This window comes from Sciurus carolinensis, chromosome 12 (assembly GCF_902686445.1).
Source record: "Sciurus carolinensis chromosome 12, mSciCar1.2, whole genome shotgun sequence".
NCBI classification, from domain to species: Eukaryota; Metazoa; Chordata; class Mammalia; order Rodentia; family Sciuridae; genus Sciurus; species Sciurus carolinensis.
The window spans coordinates 12,215,340-12,237,248 of NC_062224.1; the positions used below are offsets into that span (position 1 = coordinate 12,215,340).

A 21,909-nucleotide genomic window follows, 5' to 3' on the forward strand; every position below is an offset into this window, starting at 1 on the left:
GACTAGTGTGTCTGTTGGATGTGGAGAAAGGGCTTTCTAGTTCTGTGTCCAGGACATTCATGGAGAAACTTGGTCACAATGTACCAAGTCCAAGTGGACCACTTTGAACCCAGGAGCAGTACAAACATTCTTATCTCAGAGAGAAGACACATAGTGTCAATGTACAGATAATTCAAACCAGGTAAAGTTAGGACACACCATAATTAAAGTTTGTGTTTCGTGGGAGGTGGTAGACAGAATTTTAACAGTTAATTGCAACCCAGTGGAGAAGACTGTGGGTTCTCAGTGAGGTTAGAGTCACTGAGCAAAAGCACTATGAGAGAGGACTGGTTTTCTACCAGGAAATGCATTTCTGTTTAATTTTCAGGGTCTGAGCTTTTTACCTTTTACAAGTAAATACTTTTGTTATAATACAAAAGTGAATGATTAAATGCTTGGAACTGGAAAACGTACTGAAGCTTTAGCAATCACTGGGAATCCAAATATTCAGAAAGTTCATAAGTCTTCTGTTGCATCTTGCAAAATATTTTCTGAGAGTTGTTATCAATTTATCCTTCACAAAGCAGCTTGACATAGCAACATTTTTTGGTGCATACTTCTCAGGACTGCACATTATCAACAATGGACATTTTTGTTACAAAGTAACATAAGAAGATTTGTAAAGTATTTTGCAAATGAGAAAGTAAAAAATAATCATTTTTTTGCCATTTTAACTTTTGATTTTTCTTTGAGTGTCAGAGTTTGAATAATGTTCACCCATTCATTTAAATTCTGTGTGACATAGGATCGTTCATTTTATCATATAATGTGTAATCAAGAAGGGGATTTGTCTTAAAACCAGAACCACAAGAGAATAGGATCTGTGTAACGACCAGAGCTTCTCCATTTATATAAGTAAGCAATATTTTGAAATTATGGAAGTTACAAAAAAAGTCTAGTTGATTAAAAAGCTTGTCAGAGTGTCACTATTCAGAGAGAATAAGAAGAGTTTGTTGCTTTTCATTTTTTATCTTGCATCTTTTACAAATATATTATGTTGGTGGTTATACTAAATTCCCTTATTTTTCTATTGAATTAAAAGTCCTTATTTCTATATTTAATAAATGCTATTTATAAACATTTATGCGTGACTATGACTTGTTCAAATATTCCATTTCATAAGTGCATAAATTTTTACATACCTATGCTAAAGATCAGAATATTTTAAGGTTTTCCATTTTTAACTGATAATGTTGAATAAGGTTATAAATAACAGGAAATGTCTTATTTTTGCATCCTGTTTATTAATGGTTTTCTTGAAGTAATATAGCAGGTGAAAGTTGTAACAAACTTTAACCAATAGTACCTATGGCAAAACGACTTTCTGTAACTGTAATCATTTGACTTACACTTAATGAGTGCATATGTTACTGTACATGTGTCAGAACTGCATCCTCTTGGACTCTGTAGTCAAATTATGGAAAACATTTTTCCAATGTGAAAATTAAAAAGGCTAGTTTTGTTCATTTTAATATTTTATTATTTTTATGAAACTCCAAAAATGATCCATAAAATTTTTCAAAAAAATTCTGTGTTTTTATTCTTGGTGTGTTATGGTTCATCATGTGTAGTAATATATGATCAAGAAGGACTTTATCATGACCAAAAGAAAAAATGAAAACCAAAAACTACAAAACACAGAATACAAAATGTATAAGGAAGTGAGATCTTCAGCTTGACAAAAGATCAATACTGATTCAATCTCTTATTGGAACCCTTGATCATATTTTACAGAGTAAATTTCCTAAACACTATTGCACTCTTACACTGTGTAGTAATTTACATAAAATTGTTCCAAATGAAATAAGAGAACTGATTCCAATTTTCTTCTCACATATCGACTATTTCTTGAATCTCCTTCCACTTATAAAATGTTGCCTAATCATTAGATAGCAAGTACAATTGGTTAACCATTAGACAAGTAATTTGTGTTATGAAATTCAGTTATACCTACCCTGTGAAGGCAGAAGAAGGAGCAGAACCTGCTTAGATTGAGGAGAGACAGCAATGAATTCCAAACATCAGTATGTGGAACTCAGTGATGATCACTTCATTCCTCCAATGGGCTTAGGCACCTACAAACTTCCATAGGTAACAGTTGTATCTTGGGTTGAGGGTTCAAAAGAAAGCAGATAAAGGATGAATGGAATCCAATCTGGGGTGTCAAGTTTCTTCCTTCCTGTGAACACTGTGGTCTAATGTGTTTCTCTGTTTCTCTAGGTTAGATATTCCATGGACAGGACAGACAATGGTCAGACATGGTTCTACACCAGCTTCTGATGGTGTGGACACTCATTGAGTGTTCTGGTCACTGCCCTCACCACCACATTTCAGTGTATTTACCAATTTGGTAGAAAGAAATGAATGTCAGCCAAATGGTTTGCAGTGGACTGTTTTGTAGTTTTTAGTTAGTGTTTAGTTAAGTGATTCTCTCTTAAATTCTGTACTTTAGGAAATCTTTTTTAATCTCCAACATGGCAAGGTCTAGAGACATATGTGTAGCAAAATATACTGGAGAAGAGAAGCATAGAATAAATGTTCCCTTGAAGGGGAACACTTCATTTCCAATATTAGGTAGCCTTTAACTTCTCGAAGAAAATTTTGGACTTTGAGTAGAATTTTTCATGTGCTCTCAACAGCAGCAAATATACCTTACTGTATAATATTACATCCTGATAAGTCAACCTGGGGCCTTACAAGGGTACATGGGAATTATTGGTCATCAATTGTGTATGTTATATTGACAGATAAACCTCTGAGTTGGAATGAGCTAAGTTCAGTAGACTGTAAAGAATTTCAGATTCCATTATCATCCTCTGATCATTTAATTGTTCCAAAAGAGACTAGTTTCCTGAAGTTTGAATTTATTTATTTCCTCCGCAAGATTTAAGGAAACATGCAGAAAGCAATTGAGAAGACCCCTGACAAAATTTGGTTTCATTCTCAGGCAAAGTGGCATGCAAGGGAAAATTAGGACTTCAGCCCAATCCAAGTGCCTTGAGAGCTAAGAAATTCAGGGCTAGGATCAATCAACAGAGGGTGGGAAGGCCCAGGATCCCATTCATTTTGATTTCATGGAAAAAGAAATTTCCTGAAAATGTTAAAACAGAGAAGAGCAAGCTTGATCAGCATGTTTGAATAAAAAGGCTGCTTTTTATTCTTTAACAAATAAACTTCAAATCATCATCCAAATTTTGTAGACCATGTAATAATTGTCAGTTCCATTCTTATTATATTTATCACAAAAGAAAGAGATTTTGATTTAAGGGCTGATGCTTATGTGAATAATTACTTACAGGATGAGTATGATTCCTTATATGTAAGTCTATATCCTTAGAGTATACATTTCTTTCCAGTTAATGTTTAGTTCTCTCATATAGAGATATGATATTTTAAAAATATTTTTGTTGTTAATGGGTCATTTATTTATTTATATGCCATGTTGAGTATCAAACTCAGGGCCTCACACATGCCAGGCAAGCACTCTACCACTGAACCACAACACCAGCTCTTAGAGATATGATTTTGTGCCAGAATTAACATGGCATGCTGGTCTTTATCCACTCATCTGGTGAAAGGCGTCAAGTTTCATTCCATAATTTAGCCTTTGTTAATCCAACTGCTGTGAATATTGATGTGATTTCATCATTGCAGTATGCTAATTTTAGCACCTCTATATATATACTGAGAAATTTATATATACTGGGAAAATATATAATGGAACAATCTTAATTTTTCCATTCCCAATTTTTTGAGTAATTTACATACTGATTTTCAGAGGTGTTGCACCAATTTGTAGTCCCAACTGCAATGTATGAGTGTACCTTTTCCCCCATATCCTCGACAACATTATTATTACTTGTATTATTGCTAGTTGTCATTCTGAAGGTAGTGAGGTGAAATCTCAGTATGGTTTTCATTTGCATGTCTCTAACTTATAGAGATTTGAACATTTTTCATGTACTTTGGACCATTTGTATCTCTTCTTTTGAGAAATCAGCTTTGTTCCTTTCCCATTTAATGATTGGGTTTTTGTTTTACTTTCTGTTAAGCTTTTTGAGTTCTTTGTATATTCTGGAAATTAATACCTTATTTTCAGTGTCAGTGGCATAGATTTTATCCCATTCTGTAAGCTCAAAAGAGTGGTTTTATATGCTAGGCTACAGAAGCAGTGACATTATCAACATTCACTTGCTTAATTGGCTCATATAAGGAACATCCCAAGGAGCTGTTATCCTGTCATAGTTGGGAAAAACATCTTTTCCAGGCACCTTTCACTTACCCTCATTTCCAGTGTGTACAAAATAAAGTCTGGGGCCTTCAAGATAATATGTATCTGGATGAACAGGTCAGGCTTGCTCTCATTATTCTATAAGTGGCAGAAAGGGACATTCAGGGCAATAGCATTTTACTACCTCCCTTTGCCTTAAAATGATATGTCTAACATTTTTGGAGAGTAGAATTGTGTTGGGTCCTAGCATAGGGTGTCACATTAACCAGCCCCACTGAAAACTTTAGGAAATTTTCTGAATAAATTTTCTTCTAGGAAATATTTTCCATGTGGTTTCAAAATTCAACATAGAGGAAAATTATTATATTCTGTGTGTCTTCATTGGGAGGATATTAATAGAACCTTGCACAGAATTTATACAATCATTCCATGAACTCTTCCCCTGAGTTAATTTTACTTAGTAACTGTATCACAAAAATTATTGCATGAATATTCTTGTATGCTGGGTCCTGTGAGTCCTTCCAAAAACTCACTAAAAGTGAGTTGCTTCTGGAGTCCTCTGATGAGAATGTACTAGGTTTTCTGAGTCTAAAGAGGTTTCCTGGATGTCAGATTCTTATAACTAACTAGGAATAACCCAGAAAATTGGGCTTGGGGTTATTACTGCTAATTCCGATCTAACAACAAGTCATGGGCAGAGTTGAGTTATGCTTACTGCTTATAATTATGACATCCAAAATTGCTCTTTGGATACTTCCTAAGTCTAACATAGGAGAAAAATGATCAAAGTTCAGGGGACTAGCTGTTTATTACATAACTCAGTACTCTGAAGAGCACATTGGAATATAAAATTTCTTCCAGTTTAATGAGTTGTTCGTTTTGCTCACTATGAGTTACCACACTTAATGTGATTCTTTAAACACACTTTTGGTTATTCCTCTAGGTTCCTAAGAGTAAGGTAACAGAGGCCACCAAAATAGCTATAGAAGCTGGTTTCCGCCATATTGATTGTGCTTATGTATACCAAATAGAAGAGGAGGTAGGATTGGCTATTAGAAGCAAGATTGCAGATGGCACTGTGAAGAGAGAAGATATATTCTATACTTCAAAGGTATTGTATACACAGTGTAAAAATTACTGCATGATTACTACAATGTGATATACAGAATTGGAAAATATGTTAGGTGATCAGTTGTGGGTGGCATATAGATATTGGAATAATGTTTATTCACATATAAGATCCAGTTTCTAAAAAGAGCAAGAATGTGAATTACTGCCCACAGTCTACAAATTTATGAATTTATAGTTCCTTTAATTTTCTGATTCTCTAATCAGCAGTATGTTTTTTGTTGGTGGTGGAATCAGATAGAATTATGACCAGATTATGGATTCATTATCTCCTGGGTGACTTTTAAAATTTCTTATCATTCAAATTATTTGCTGTTACCTTTTTCATTATCAAAGAACAATGCAGGAGAGCTCTCTGAGTACTAAAGTAGATATTGCTGAAGTGTGTTTATTCATGTCTGAAACATATTACAAGAGTCATAATGTGTTTCCCTTCAGTTGTGTAAAAAATAATTACAAATTCTTATGTCATGAAATCAATAGATAAGATAGACTAACAGTAACTTTGTAATTTCTCTGAAGCATGATTCAGAGAGTCAATAATGTTATTATTTGTTAAAATTTTTATCACATGAGTAATTCTTTCCATAGTTCAGTTGACTTATTAATAATATAAAAATATAATCCAGTTCACACGAATAGTTATAATGAATGGAAACCCAAGACCTGAAGAGAATATCTTCCCTGTGATCAACAGTTTCCAAGCAATTGACAAATAACTATCTCAATATGAAGTTCAATAAATTTTCAAAGTATGGGTAATATACTAATCCAGTCAAATTTCTATTCTTTAACCTCTGCAGCTATGGTCAACTTTTCTTCAACCAGAGCTGGTCCAATCTTGTTTAGAAAGATCACTGGAAAAACTTTGTTTTGACTACGTTGATCTCTACCTTATTCATTTTCCATTGGGAATGAAGGTAGGAAATTTACATCATCAAACCAATGTAATTTCACAATCATCATTATCATGAATGGTTGAATTAAGATTCTATTATAAATTAAAATAAACTTAATATGACTTAGAGAAACTCCAAACTATTCCTATATTCATGGTTACATTTAATCTTCAGAAGCATTTCTATTTGTTCATCCATTACATCTACATTATTGTTTGCTTGGTTTTGTCCTAGCCTTCTCCATTGGTGGTCTGTATGACTTTGAGGGAGTTGAAATTTCATGGTTATGACTATTTTATAGTGTCTCTCCATCTTCCAGGATCAAATCAATCTTGAATATAAACTTAAATGACCATCTTTGGTGCACATACATATCCTTGATCCCACGTGTGTCCTGTTAGATAAAGAACACTCTTTGGCCTCTGTCATCACTGAAATCCATTATTTCTGGAGAATAAACCCATACATCCACAGAATTTCCCAGTGACACATTTACCCAGAAGAATATATAGAGACAATAAAAGTAGCATAAATTAACTTGTAGACCCCATTATGTGATTTGGAAAATCTCATTGAATCATATATATACACACACACATATATATATATTTAAACATATATATAATTTGATGTAAGAGAATACAGAAAACAAAACCCTGAAAGTTATTTCTTTCACATCCATTTGTAAACATTTTGTAAATAGATGAATATAGAGTTTTGTTTTACTTATTTTATGGATGGTTAGTGTCCCATTCCATAGGTACACCTAAGAATATTGCTCTGCATGGACATAGAATTCAGCAAGATTGCTATTATGATCACTTCTATTCCAGACAGGGGAAGAGCTTTTTCCAAAAGATGAAAATGGAAGAATTATATATGACTCAGCAGATCTCTGTGCCATATGGGAGGTGAGTGTTTAAGAGAATGACTGAGAGTGAGAGTTCCTGCTTTCTGCTGAAATTTTGGTGCTTGACATCATTATCTTTCAAAGAGGTTTTATTGTTGGAGTGGGGAGGAATGCATTAAATTACTGGAATGCAACACAGGGAAATAGAGGAGAAGAACTGATGACAGTGAGGATATTCAACTCCTGCCTCCACGTGCAATAATGTCAGATTCCCTAAAAAGACACAGGAATGCTTTTTCCAGCTGGGAACAATTTGTGCTATTCTATTTACCATTTTTTTCCTCCTCCTCCTCCTCCTCCTCTTCTTCTTCTTCTATTCTCCTCAGCACTTCACATTAGCTTTTATTTTATTTTTTAAATTTTTTCAAAGTTTACTTGATCTAATTAGTTGTACATGGCAGTAGAAGGCATTTATACATTTTGATATATCACAGATAAATGAAGTGTAATTGCTTATTTTTCTGATTCTACATATTGCAGGTTCACATCAGTCATGCAGTAATAAATGTACATGAGATAATAATGTCTTTTTCACTCTATCACTTGTTTCCCATAACCCTTCTCCTCCAATCACTCAGTGTACTTAATATAAATATAAAGTAACTCTTCACTTACCTATTTCCTCCACTTATTGTGAATTAGTATCCACATATCAGAGAAAACATTCAGCCTTTGGGTTTTTGGTTTTGGCTTCTTTCACTTAGCATCTTATTTCCCTAACTTCATCCATTTTTAGGCAAATGACAGAATTTCATTATTCTTTAAAGCTCAGTAATATTTCATCATATATATGTATGCATATGTAGATAGATAGATATAGATATATCACATTTTCTTTATTCATCTGTTGAAGGGCATCTAGGTTGGTTTCATTGTTTAATTATTGTGAATTGAGCTGCTATAAACAATGATGTGGCTGTGTCACTGTAGTATGTTGATTTTAAGTCCTTTGGGTATAAACAAAAGAGTGGGATAACTGGGTCAAATTTTGGGTCCAATCCAAGTTTTCTGAGGAATTTTCATACTGCTTTCTATAATGGTTGTACCAATTTACATTCCTACCAGCAATGTATGAGTGTACCATTTTCCCCACATCCTCACCAACATTTATTGTTGCTTTTATTCTTGATAATTGCCAATCTGATTGGAGTGAGATGAAATCTTAGAGTTGTTTTGATTTTCATTTCTCTAATTCCTAGAGATGTTGAACATTTTTTCTTATATTTGTTTATCAATTGTATATCTTCTTCTGTGAATTGGCTTGTTCAGTTCCTTAGCCCACTTTTTTACTTGGTTATTTGTTGTTTTTCTTTTTTGGTGTTAATGTTTTTTGAGATTTTTATATATCCTTGAGATTAATGCTTTATCTGAGGTTCATGTGGTAAAGATTCTCTCCCATTCTCTAAGTTCTCTCTTCACTTTATTGATTGCTACCTTTGCTGAAAAGAAAAACCCAATTTATCATTATTGATTTAACTTCTTTGACTTTATAGTTCTTTTTATGGAAGTCAGTTCCTAGGCTGACATGGTGAAGATTTGGGCCTACTTTATCTTCTAGCTGTCAAGGAATCTCTGTTCTAGAGCTTAAATCTTTGATCCAACGTGACTTGAACTTCATGCAGGATGAGAGATAAGGGTTTAATTTCAATACTTTACATGTAGCTGTCCATTTTTCTCAGCACCATTTGTTGAATAAGTATCTTTTCTCCAGTGAAGGTTTTTGGCACCTTAGTCCAGTACGAGATACCTGTATTTATGTGCATATGTCTCTGTGTCTTCTATTCTGTACCTTGGTGTACATGTCTGTTTTGGTGTCAATACCATGCTGTTTTTATTACTCTAACTCTGTAGCATAGTTTAAAGTCTGCTTTTGTGATGCTTCCTGCTTCTCTTTTCTTGCTTTCGATTTCATTGGTTATTCTGGGTCTCTTATGTTTACAAATAAATTTTATGATTGCTCTCTTTGTTGTATGAAAAGAGAAATTGCAGTAAATTTATGTAATGCTTTTGATAATATGGCCATTTTGACAATATTAAATCTTCTTATCCAGGAGCATGGAAGGTCTTTTCATCTTCTAAGGTCCTCTTTAATTTCTTTTGATAGTGTTCTGTAATTTTCATTGTAGAATCTATCACCCTTTTTTTTAGATTGATTCCCAACTATTTTACTTTAATTTTTGTGGTGATTGTGAATGGGAGAATGTTCTTTATTTCTCTTTCAGAGGATCCATTATTGATGTATAGGAATGTGTTTGATTTATGGGTACTGATTTTATATCCTGCTAGTTTGCTGAATTCATTTATTAGTTCTAGACTGTTTTGGGTGGAATTTTTTGAATCTTCCAAATATAGAATCATATCATTGGCAAATAGTGATAGTTTGAGTTTTTCTGTACCTATTTGCATACCTTTAATTTCTTTCCTCTCTCTAATTGTTCTGGCTAGATTTTCAAGGACAATGTTGAAAAAGATTGGAGAAAGAGGGTATCCTTGTCTTGTTACAGTTTTTAGAGTGAATGTGTTCAAGTTTTCTCCATCCAGATTATGTTGACCTTGGATTTAGCATACATGGCTTTTATGATTTTGAGGCACATTCCCACTATCCCTAGTTTTTCTAGAATTTTGAACATGAAGGGGTACTGTATTTTGTCAAATGCTTTTTCTGCATGTGTTAAGTTGATCATATGATTCTTTTTTATTTCTATCAATATGATGAATTACATTTTTGGATTTCTGTATGTTGAACCAACCCTGCATACCTTGGATGAGCCCTACTTCATTGTGGTGCACTAAATTTTGAAAATGTTTTTGTATGCAAGTTGACAGCATTTTATTGAGAATTTTTGCATCTATATTCATGAGGGATATTGTTCTGAATACTTTGCTTTATGTGTCCTTGTCTGCTTTTCATATTAGTGTGGTAACAGCCTCATAGAATGAGTTTTGAAGGGTTCCTTCCTTTTCTATTTCATGGGATAATTTAAGGAGTATTGTTCATTCTTCCTTGAAGGTCTTGTAGAACTCGGCTAAGAATCCATCTGGTCCAATGCTCTTGTTAATTGGAAGGCTTTTAATGGTGTTTTCTATTTCATTACTTGTAATTATTCTGTCTATATTGTGTATGACCTTCTGATTCATTTTAGGTAGGTCACATGTCTCCAGAAATTTGTAAATGTCTTCAATATTTTCTATTCTATTACAGTATAAATTTTCATATTAGTTTCTAATTATCTTTTGTACTTCACTTATGTCTGTTGTGACATTTTCTTTTTCATCACATATTTTACTACTTTGAGTTTTCTTTCTCATTTTTAGTGTGGTAGGAGTTTATAAATTTCACTGATTTTTTCAATGAATCAATTTTTTATTCTCAATTTTTTTAGTAGTTTCTTCTGTTTTAATTTCATTGATTTTTAGCTCTGATTTTACTTATTTTCTGTCTTCTCCTGTTTGTGGTGTTGATTTGTTCTTCTTTTCCTAGGACTTTGAGATGTAATATTTGGTTATTTATTTGTTGACATTTTATTCTTCTTTTATTTTTAGCATTGTCATAGTTTTAAAAATTTATTTATTTATTTATTTTTACTTTTTATAGACAGCATTTTGATTCACTGTACACGAATGGGGTACATGGTTTTGTATCTATGGTTGTATATGACATAGATTCATATCATTTGTGTAATCATACATGTACATAGAGTAATGATGTCTGTCTCATTCCACAATTTTGCATAACCCCCTCTCATTTCCTTCTACATAATCTAAAATTTTCCATCCTTCTCTCACTCCCCACCCTCCACACCCATTATATATCTTCATTCACTTAAATTTCCTCTGGTACTATCTTCACAGTATCCAAGAGGGTTTGGTGTGTTGTATTGGTAATCTCATTGACCTGTAAGTATTTTTTCATTTCATCATTGATCTCTTTTACTCTCCATTCTTTGCTCAATAGTGCATTATTTAGTCTTCATGTGTTAGAGTATTTTCTATTTTTGTATTTTATTGTTGATTTGTAATTTCAGTCCATTATGATCTGATAGAATACAGGGCATTGTCTTCATTTTTGTTTTTATTTGTTAAGAGTTGCTTTCTGGCATAAGATATGGCCTATTTTAGAAAAGGATTCATGTGCTGCTGAGAAGAAAAGTGTATCCACTTGTCCATGGATGAACTATTCCATGTATGTTTGTTAAGTCTAAATTATTGATCTTATTATTTAGTTCTTCAGTTTCTGTGTTTAGTTTTATTTAGAAGATGGGTGCATTAGTGTGAGAGCTGTGTTAAAATCACCCAGTATTACCTTTTAATAGTCTATTTAATTTTTGAAATTGAGAATGGTTTTCTTGACGTACATAGATGCTCCATTGTTTGAAGCACAAATATTTAGAATAGTTATGTCTTGCTGGTGTATAATTTCCCTAACTAGAATGAAATAACCTTCTTTGTCATTCCTGATTAACATTGACTTGACTTTCACTTTATCTGATATGAGGATAGAAACCCCTGCTTGTTTACACAATCCATATGAGTAATATTTTTTTTTCCCATTCTTTCACCTTCAATCTGTGGATGTCTTTGCCTATGAGTTGAGTCTCTTGGAGACAGCATATTGTTGGGTCTTGCTTATTAACCAATCTGCAAGTCTCAGTCTTTTCATTGATGAGTTTAGTCCATTAATATTCAAGCTTATTACCAAGATATGACTTTTATTCCCAGTCATTTGGCTTATTTCTGGCTTTTGTTTAGATTTAGTTTGTTTTTTGATTTAGTTTGTTTTTTGATTATTCCTTTAGTGTAGTTCCTACCTTTGTTGGTTTTCACTTTTTTTTTCACTTAATCCTCATGGAATATTTTGTTGAGAATGTTCTGTAATGCAGACTTTCGAATCCTGAACTCTTAATTTTTGTTTCTCATGGAAGGTTTTTATTTCAAATTCAAATCTGAAACAGTTTTGTGGCATATAAACTTCTTGATTGGCTTTCATTATTTTTCAGAGCTTGAAAATTGTTGTTCTATGACATCCTAGCCTTGAGGGTCTGCATTGAGAAATCAACTGAGATTTGAACTGGTTTCCACCAATACATAATTTGCTTTATTTTCCCTCCCATGACCTTTAAGATTTTATCCTAATTCTGTGTTTTATTCATTTTCATTGTAATGTGTTTTTGTGTAGGTTTGCTGTGATTTTATATATTTGAGGTCCTGTATGCCTCCTGTATTTCATTTTGCATTTCATTCTTTAGGTTTGAGAAATTTTCTGATGTTATGTCATTGAAAACATTGTGCATTCCTTTGGTTTGTGTCTCTGTTCCATCTTCTATCACGATAACTGTTAACTTTGCTCTCTTCATGTTATCCCATAATTCTTGGAAGTTGTGTTCATTGTTACAATCTTCTCTGCATAGTTCAATATTCATTTTCAATATTAAATATTTTGTCTTAATTGTCTTAGATTCTGTCTTTCAAATGATCTAGTCTGTTGATGATGGTTTCCATTGAATTTATAATTTGATTTTTTAATTCCTTCATTTTGAGGATTTCTGCTTTTCTTCATAATCTCTAAGTCCTTATTGAAGTGATCTTTCAATTCCTTTATTTTCTGTTTGATTTCACTCTTGATAGCATCATTTTCTTCACAGATCAGATTAACTATGTACTTTCTAAATGCCTTCTTGGGCATTTCTTCTATTGTGTTGTCAGAGGTTTCTCTTATTGGGGCAGCTTGGTTTGTTCCCCTTGTTTTCTATGGTCCTCTGTATGTTCTCCCATCTCATTGTATGTATGTGGGGCAATAGAGATTCCACCCTGTAGACCTATATTGTCACTGAAAATTTTCAGTATCCCACATTTCAGAATATCAACAATACCCAGTGCAAACAATATACAGCCTCAAATCTAATAGCTCCCAGTATGTGTCCACTACCCTCTCACTAAAGACAGCAATGATGAGTTCAATCACTCTCCACAATAAAAAGAGAAAATTTGCTAAATGGATTTAAAATCTCAAATAATGAACAAAGAAAAAACAGAAACAGTGCAGATCATGGGGTTCATGAGGGAGAAGGAGACAATCTAGAAGAAAATCCACAGGAAGAGTGGAAGAGAAACCAAAAGAGATTGGATGCTAGGTGGAGAAAAGGTAGAAAAGGAATCTAGGAAGATAGAAACATGAGAGGAAGAATTCATATAATGAGAAAAAAAATTAAAAATATAAGAATATGTAGCAGAACTACAAAGCACCATGCATATATCACTGTCTTCAAGAAACTGATGTACGAAAAACACATCATTCTCCAAATATGGTGTAGAGAGATGCCAGAGAAGAAAGAAATAAAAATAAAATAAATCATGGTGGAAAATTGAACAACTATTTCTGTGAGCTTCCAAATGCTTCTTAGCCCTGTCTCTGATATCCCACAAGCCTGTCTGGCCCAGAGAGGCCATGGCAGAAACAGTCACTACCTCATTGTTCTAGGCCTGAGATATCCTGGGTTAGACAATGTTGCAATCCCAACATCTCAATGTCATTGGAATTTGGAGAGAGACCACCAGGGATGAGCAATTCTGAGGGACAGTGGCAACACCCATACCCAGGAGGAAGATCCCCGTTGCAGCCAAACCCATAGATACCTGGACACTGAACTTCCAGGTTCTGGCCAGTGTGCCAAGACAGGAGAAGCTGAATTCCACAATAGCAGTGGCAGCAATCACACTGGCACCCCAAATAAGCCCCAGGCTCTGGCTGGCATCTCAAAATGGATGTTGCTTCGGGCAACCAAACCTGATGTCCCTCTGGCAGTGGACCTCTGGGCAGTGGTGGAAGTGGTTGTAGCAGGAGTTGGTGGCAGCAGGCAGGGGTTCAGCAGCAGCTGTAGACATTAGTGATATTGGCAGCAGGTGGGGGGTACTGTGGCAGCGGTGGTGGTGGAGTTGGCTGTGGATACAGCTATAGGAGCAAACACTAGGTGACCTCCAGGGAGAGACAGAGGCCTCAGCAGCAGCATTGTCTATGGCAGCCAGGTATCTGAGGCAGCATTGAGGACAAGAAACTTCCAGAAGATGGCAACTGTGACAGCATCAACTACAGCAGCAGCACCCAGAGAAAAGGCCTCGGAACACCTGTTGCAGTGGTATCAGGGTCAGCTGTGACCCAAGAGAAAACTTCTGGGCAACAGCAGAGGTGCTGGACAGTGGTGCCTAGGGAGAACCTTCCAGACATTTGCAGCAGCGTGGGCAGCCATGGTTCCTGTATTCCCTGGAGAGTACACCTCTGGGAAGCTGTGGCAGTGAACTCAGGGGAACTGCACTCTGGCCCCCAGAGAAGATCTCTGGCATCTGCTCATTTTTCTCTTCTTAAAACTAATTTAGCCAGCTAAATTGTGATTTCTAAACAGTACCACTCTTAACAGTCTGTCTTGCATTTATATTGACACAGTCGACTGTAGAAATGACTCTTTACAACTCCTTTCTCCCAAGGCCATGGAGAAGTGTAAGGATGTAGGATTGGCCAAGTCCATCGGGGTGTCCAACTTTAACCGCAAGCAGCTGGAGATGATCCTGAATAAACCAGGCCTCAGGTATAAGCCTGTCTGCAACCAGGTGAGACCCCTGAGCCTCAGCACCATCTCTTATTCTTTTACTTATTTCTCCACTATTGCTACGAGTGTCTTTGTCCTGTTCCTCAATTCATTTGTCTTTGGGGAACAGAAGATTCTAAGATTAGTGCCACTGTCTTGGAGTGTGTGGAGGATTCTCAATTGTTATCTCTGCTGGGTGACTCCCTTGGGGCAATGAGGGTAGACCTTAGTGCCCAGTTTATGAAGGAGTCTTGTGATGTAGATGTGACCAAGGAGGAGAGTGGCTGATCATTCAACTTTAGGGGTAAGGTGACTTTTTCCTTGACCTCATGGTGAGTGTGCTGTGGACAGAATTGTTTGTAGGAAAGGCCAGTATACATGAAGGTGAAGTGAACAAGAAAAGAGTGAAAATGGGAAGATCCGTGGTCAGAGTTTGTGTGGAGGTTGGGTGCCTGGATTCTTTTATCTCTTATTTAGTTTCCTGGATCTAGAGGAACATTTAACAGGAAGAGTAAAGCAGAGCTTTTGAAAGTTCAAGAATTGAGAGGAAGTTACTTGTTTATGTTGATACTGATGTTGGATGAAATCCAAAGTTAGGAACTTTAACCACAATTGTACAGTTAGCCTTGTGCCTGATCCCCTCTTACCTGCTTTCTGATAACAAATCAACTGTGTAATCCCATCTAGTCTGTGCAAGGTTCTGTGCCAATGTACACTTTATAAATTTGCTCATGAACTTATGGTCTTTGGTTGGAAACTGATTCATGAATTTTATATACGTTGATAGAGCACCATAAATTTAATATAAATGTTAAAAAGGTGAAAATAAATTTTGATTTGAATTTACCCCAAATCGCTTATCATGAAAAATTTCAAACATACAAAAAAGCGAGATTATATACAGGACATTCATATTTCCCACCATATATCTAAAATTGCTGACTTTTTGGATCACTTTGAGATGTTGATTTATGTTGATATACCTGCATACTTATGTATAGTATTTTCCAAATTCTCTTCAAAGCAAATTATAGACTAGACTATTCACTTTAAGAGACCTCAGAGAGTATCTCCTAGGAATAAAACTGATTTCTCATATTTATTATTATATCTAATGTTATTAGTAAGTTTTTAACATAATCTAAATCCAGGCTGTGTTCAAATTTCCCATTTCTTTCCTGAAATATCTTTTATTTTTCCATGATGAAACTGTTTCTCATTTTGCTTTCTTTTATTTTTTTAAAGATCTTTTCACACAGACTCTTCATTCAATGCTTTTCCAAATAATATTGATGTTTTTTCAAACTTTTCTTTTATATCTGTTAACTTGTTTACATTCCCATTCTAAGTCAGTAAGTAGTTAGATTTGAATTTCTTATTATAATTCAAGGGTCTAATAAGGAGCCAAGGCAATCAGGGTGGTCTTCGTTACTGGGTTTTGCAGCACACTAGAACAATTTCAGATATATTGCTCAGAGTAGTAGACATGAGTTTATTAGAAAGGATAAGAAAGGGGAAAAGGTGAAACTATCACGGAACAGAGTGAATCTGCTCAGAGAGGACAGGATGGCATGCCCACCCTGCTTTCCAGTTTTATTTGGAGTTCCATATAAGATTTCAGTACCTGCCCAGTTTCCCCCCTTGACTGTTGTCAGACAGTAGGGTTCCATGAGATTTCCAAGTCTCATTATGCATGTTCTTCTCCTGCAGAGGGGAGATTTTCAAGTCTTCTTCACTTTGGCCCACACTGACTAGATCTGTTAGAACATATTGTTAGAGATAAGGGTTAGTGGGAATTATTCTAAGCTGCCTGTGTTCTGGAATCTGGTTTTATTGCTTTTGATGAACAAATTTACCCAAATGTCCCCTGCAGAACAACTACCAAATGTCCTTCACACTTGTCCTCATGAGTCATTAGCCAAATTCTTGATTTATGGCACAATTTGAATCCAAGTTGTACCATTTTTAAAGTTTAGCTTCTTTTTTTGTTATTTTGTTTTTATATTAACATTAGCCTTTTGTAAATTTAGAAACCTTATGTCTTCTCCACTGCAGGTAGAATGTCATGTTTATCACAATCAGAGGAAACTGCTGGACTTCTGCAAATCAAAAGGCATTGTTCTGGTTGCCTATGGTGCTCTTGGGACTCAAAGATACGACCAGAGGTAATGAGAAAATGAGGGTTTTTACTTAAAATGGTATTGTTTATGAATAATTTATAGTCCTATAAGACTCATATTTCAGAAGATTACTCTCAACTGACCCTGGGAGAGGGGAGAATTTACATTTCTGAGAAGATCTCATAAGACACTAATGCCACTGGTCCAGGACCATATCTGAGGATGCCAATTTAAAGTGGATGAAAGAGACCTAAGTCTGTGTAGTGGGTGCAGTGGTGCTTGCTTTGAACCCACTGACTGGGAGGCTAACACAGTAAGATTGAAAACTTGAGGCTAGCCTCAGGAACTTAGTGAGACCTGTGTCAAAATAAAACTGAAAAGGTAGGCTTCTGCCTCTGTGGTAAATGCCATTGGATTCAATCCTCAGTACACTACCCACCCCAAAAAAAAAATAATAGAGAAATAAATGAAGGGCTCTTAACTAACTTGTTTTCAGAATTTCAGCATCTCTGTCTTTTCTCCCAGTATTGACCCAAGTGCCCCAGTTCTCTTGGATGATCCAGTTCTTGGTGCCTTGGCAATAAAGCACCATCGATCACCAGTCCTGATTGCCTTGCGCTACCAGCTGCAGCGTGGGCTTGTGGTCCTGGTCAAGAGTTTCAATGAGAAACGGATCAAAGAGAACATGCAGGTATAGAGGAGGCCTGTGTGTATTCAGGTTACTAAACAGTATTCTTCATATACGTGCTTCTTTGGAATATATAAGCAAATTTTTGGGTCATGTCTATATCTCTTGAATGTCTTTTGCAGATAAGATTTCAGATACTTTTAGTAATGTGTTTTCTTTCTACAGTGGGACATGGGGTACAAAAGGATAGAAGCAGGATTGGATAAAGCAGGATAATGGTTTTCATCATTGCTATCCAAGTATTGTGACACCCTGTGCAAATGACATCTTTGTATCTGCTTTTATTTTCTGAGATGAAAATTTGTTTTGGGTGATTTTTATTTTATGAATTATGATTTTATTTTACATTTTTCCAAAACCTAAACCTATTTTAATATTCATTTTTTTCTTCATTTTGAGTATTTTGACTTGTTAACTGTCAGTTTATGAAATGCCCATTTAGTAGGTTTTTTGTGATTTCATATTCAAATAGAAGATATTCATTGAATCATTACTTAGAGCAGGTACAAAACAAATCATCCCCAATATCAAGGTTAGTGCAAAGAGCATTTGTTTATCTCATGAGTCTTTGGTTTGACTATTTGCCTTGACTTGGCCTGAACTCATTGAATGTCTTCAGGCTCCATTACTTCTCAAGTATTTCCAATAAACTCTCTTATGCATCTGCAGAAGAGAGTGTTCCCTCTGCTTTAGTCCTGCTTGCTCTGTTGTCTGGGCTGTCTGAACTCCCCTCCACAGAACTTCACATCCACCAGTTGATGATGCAGGCTTCACCTCATCACTACCACTGTCCTCATGAAGTGAATGGACCCTTGCTGAGCCTTCTCATGCCTCTGCTCAGAATGGGCACATCACTGCTTCTGCCATGTTCTAACGGATACAGCAAGTTAGAGACAAGGCAACACCCTGGAAGTGGGGAAATAGACATTTTCTCTTTGTGCAAGGTGCTACACATTCACATAGGAAAGAGTTTGGAGACTGGGAGGTGTGAATTTTGGGGGGGAGCATTTTTGCAAACAATTGACCATGTTTATGTGCTCTGGATATTGTTTTTCAGATGCAGATGTATTTGTTGAAATATGTTCTCCCACACTCTACTTGTGCTTTCATTCTCCTTTTGGTATATTTTCATGAACAAAGTTTCTTCTCTAATTTTTGTCTTCATGCCTTCAGTTTGTGAAGAATGAGTGTCATATTTTTTTCTCATATTGAGAAGTCAACAGAATTCTATTACCTTTCTTTACAAAAGTGTTACTGTCTGAAATTCCAAATTTAATTCAACTGCAGTTTTTTAACATGTTTAAAAAATCCAAATATGCACATAATTGTAAAATGACTAGCTAAACTCCCCAGCAGCAGGTGGTATATTTCTGGCTACTTTTCTCATCAGTTGTCTTGTTCGCTCTTTCCCATTGTCTTAATTACATTGAAAAATCAGTCTTTCTGTCTAAAACTGTGACAAATTTCCTTAGTTCTTCATTCGTTTGAAAATATCTTGGTATTCTACATTGATCTATTACAACAAATTTAAATTCACTTTATCAATCTGTATGCATGTTGTCTCCTTTGGCTTCATATTGCATTGAGGCACAAAATAACTTTGGAGGAAAATTGCTTTTTGAAATAGTAAAGATTCTAATCCATAATTTTCAAGAGTTTTTGATATTTAGCTAATTTTTGAACATATTGCAGTAATTTTAATCTATGAAAAAAATTATATTAATTTTGTGAGATTTATTCATACAGGAGTGATAATTTTGAAATCTTCAAATAAAATATCCTTTTTTGCTATTGAGAATTTCCAACTGTACAGAAAAGATTAAAAAAGAAGGCAGAGAATGCTATGTTTATAATTTATCAGTTGTTAACTGATAAATATTTTACTCTCTCACCATTTTTAAAGAAATTTCTAAGGATTTAAGTATTCATAGTTTTCAGTATGTTAGCAAATAATGAAAATTGTTTCCATGTTGAAAATGTCTCACGTTTGGAAAAGATGATTCTCTTTGATCTAGCTCCTTTTTTTTTTTTTTTTTTTTTTTTTTTTTTTTTTTTTTTTTTTACAGGATGTAGTTTGTAGTTTCACAATTCCTGTCCTAAAAATGTTGGACAAATCATTTTTGGAGTTTAAAATTTTCATTGATGGGATATAGAAATCAAACTTTCCTTAACAAATATTGAATTATCTTACATATTTCAAAATTTTGCTCTAGATTTTTTTTTTGGTCTTTTAATGCATGAACAGAGTAAATGTTTAATAACATTAGCTTTATTTTGCTGCAGCATCTTTCTGAGATTTCTTTTTGACTGTAGTTAGTGCAATTTCTGTATATTACGTGCCAAAAGTGATTTCTATTCAATTTTCACCTGATATTTATTGTCCATTTCTGTGTTGTGCTTGATGTCTGTAATAGCTTTTTGAAATTTATCTGATTTCTCTGGATTTCTAGGATTGGCAATATGTACACTAAATGCTAAAAGCTTTCTACTTGTGTGATAGGTTTTTGATTTTGAGCTGACTGCAGAGGACATGAAAGATCTAGATGGTCTGAACAGAAATTTTCGATATGTTACCTTTAAGTCGTAAGTACCTTTAGAAGACATTTGGCGTTTACTTGTTTAGTTTCAAGACTTTCTCTCCTTTTCAGTGCAATCTTGATCAGAACTCACATACTGCAAATGGCTTAAAAGTAGCTTCCAATGATGCTGTTGGGAGAATATTTGGATTGAAGTTTGAAAATGTGGGCATCTCAATGCAGAGGATAAAATCGTTTTTGAGAAGAAAGATACAACAGCAAGGGAAGAATGTGCAGAAAAAATACCCTCGTTGAACCAATTGATAGAAAATACAAAATCTTTATTCTTTTGTTATATGTTTTCTGTTTATAGAATCTGGCATTGAACATATACTATAAGTGAGGATAAACAAGGAATATATTAAAATCTGCCTGTTGGAATTTTAATTCATAATAGAAATAAAGGTGATGATGTATGAGAGGAGATTTGCTATAGCATCTTTTTTGTAGAATTAAAATAAAGGTGATGATGTATGAAAGGAGATTAGATAATGCAAAATTCCATGTGCTTCAATACTGGCAGATATATCATTATCATTCCTAATATCTTTGCTAAGATAGCTATAAATGAAGGACAAAGGAAGAACATGATGTCAAGAGATAGTGGCAAGACTTTGGCAATTCTCACTACATATTAAATACTTCAACAAGTAGTGATTTTCCATTGTGCTACTTGTAAAGTATGGAGATCTTAATATGATAGGATGAAATTCTAGTATCTGCAAGTCTCTCTTATAATCAACATTCTTTTCATATCTTAATGTAGCATTATGTAGCATGTGATGGACACTGAGCAAATAATTAATGAATTAGTTAAATGGAAGTGACGTTGCTGGCAATATACTGTACATCTAAAATTCTTTGTGGATTGCTCAGTATCTGAATTTGACCTTATACTAAACATGACATAAATGGAGGTTTCCTCCTGCATAAAGTAAGTAAATAAACATGGTGCATTCTGTTTTTACTTTCACTGAGAATATGAAATATGAAAAAAGAAGAAATTTCTTGGTTTTAGTCGATATAGTATAGAGGTAAGGGAGATGAATACAAGTGAATTCTTGTCTCTGTGAATTTTTTGTGTTCTCTGCAAAAGAATAAAATTTGAATAATTTAGTTATAAGTGTAAGAAATGTCTTCTATATGCTGTGATCATGAAAGTTCATGAAAGAAATGTTGTATTCTACCCCACTGGGGAAATATAATGAAGCACTTGTTTAACCCTTTTGAAATGGAGTCACTTAGTCTGTTACACATTTTTTTTTCATTTTAGTGCTGCTGACCATCCAAATTATCCTTTTGCTGATGAATATTGATATGGACACCTTCGTCATATCTTCTACTAGTATCTCCCACCTTGACAGAGATGTGTGAGATGCTAAGGTGCTGATGATTGGATGCATCACTTCTGTTAATCCATGCTTCTTAGCAATTCACATTCTGCTACAGCAAGGATCACTAGTCCACCAAAGAGGGCACTAAGTTTTCAACAATTTTTGAAAACAAAATAAAATTCCTCAAGATTCTTACCTTCACTGTCTCTGTTATATTTATGTTTTATTTCATTTTGACTCATTATGAACAAAAACTAATTAGGCTACAAGCCTGTAAGCAGGGGTTTGTAGATACTAACAAAGTTCTAGGGTGGAAGTAGAGAGGAGTTTTCAGGTTCTAGGGAAGTAGCTGTTGATATTGATGAGTTATTTTTTTCCAACCCATACAGTAACCCCAAAGAGAT

At 34.6% G+C, this 21,909-nt stretch overlaps 1 pseudogene; it reads left to right on the top strand.

Moving 5' to 3' along the window:
- The first annotated feature begins 2,046 nt into the window (after positions 1–2,046).
- Positions 2,047–21,685, top strand: LOC124961657 (aldo-keto reductase family 1 member C1-like; annotated as a pseudogene).
- The last annotated feature ends 224 nt before the right edge of the window (positions 21,686–21,909 follow it).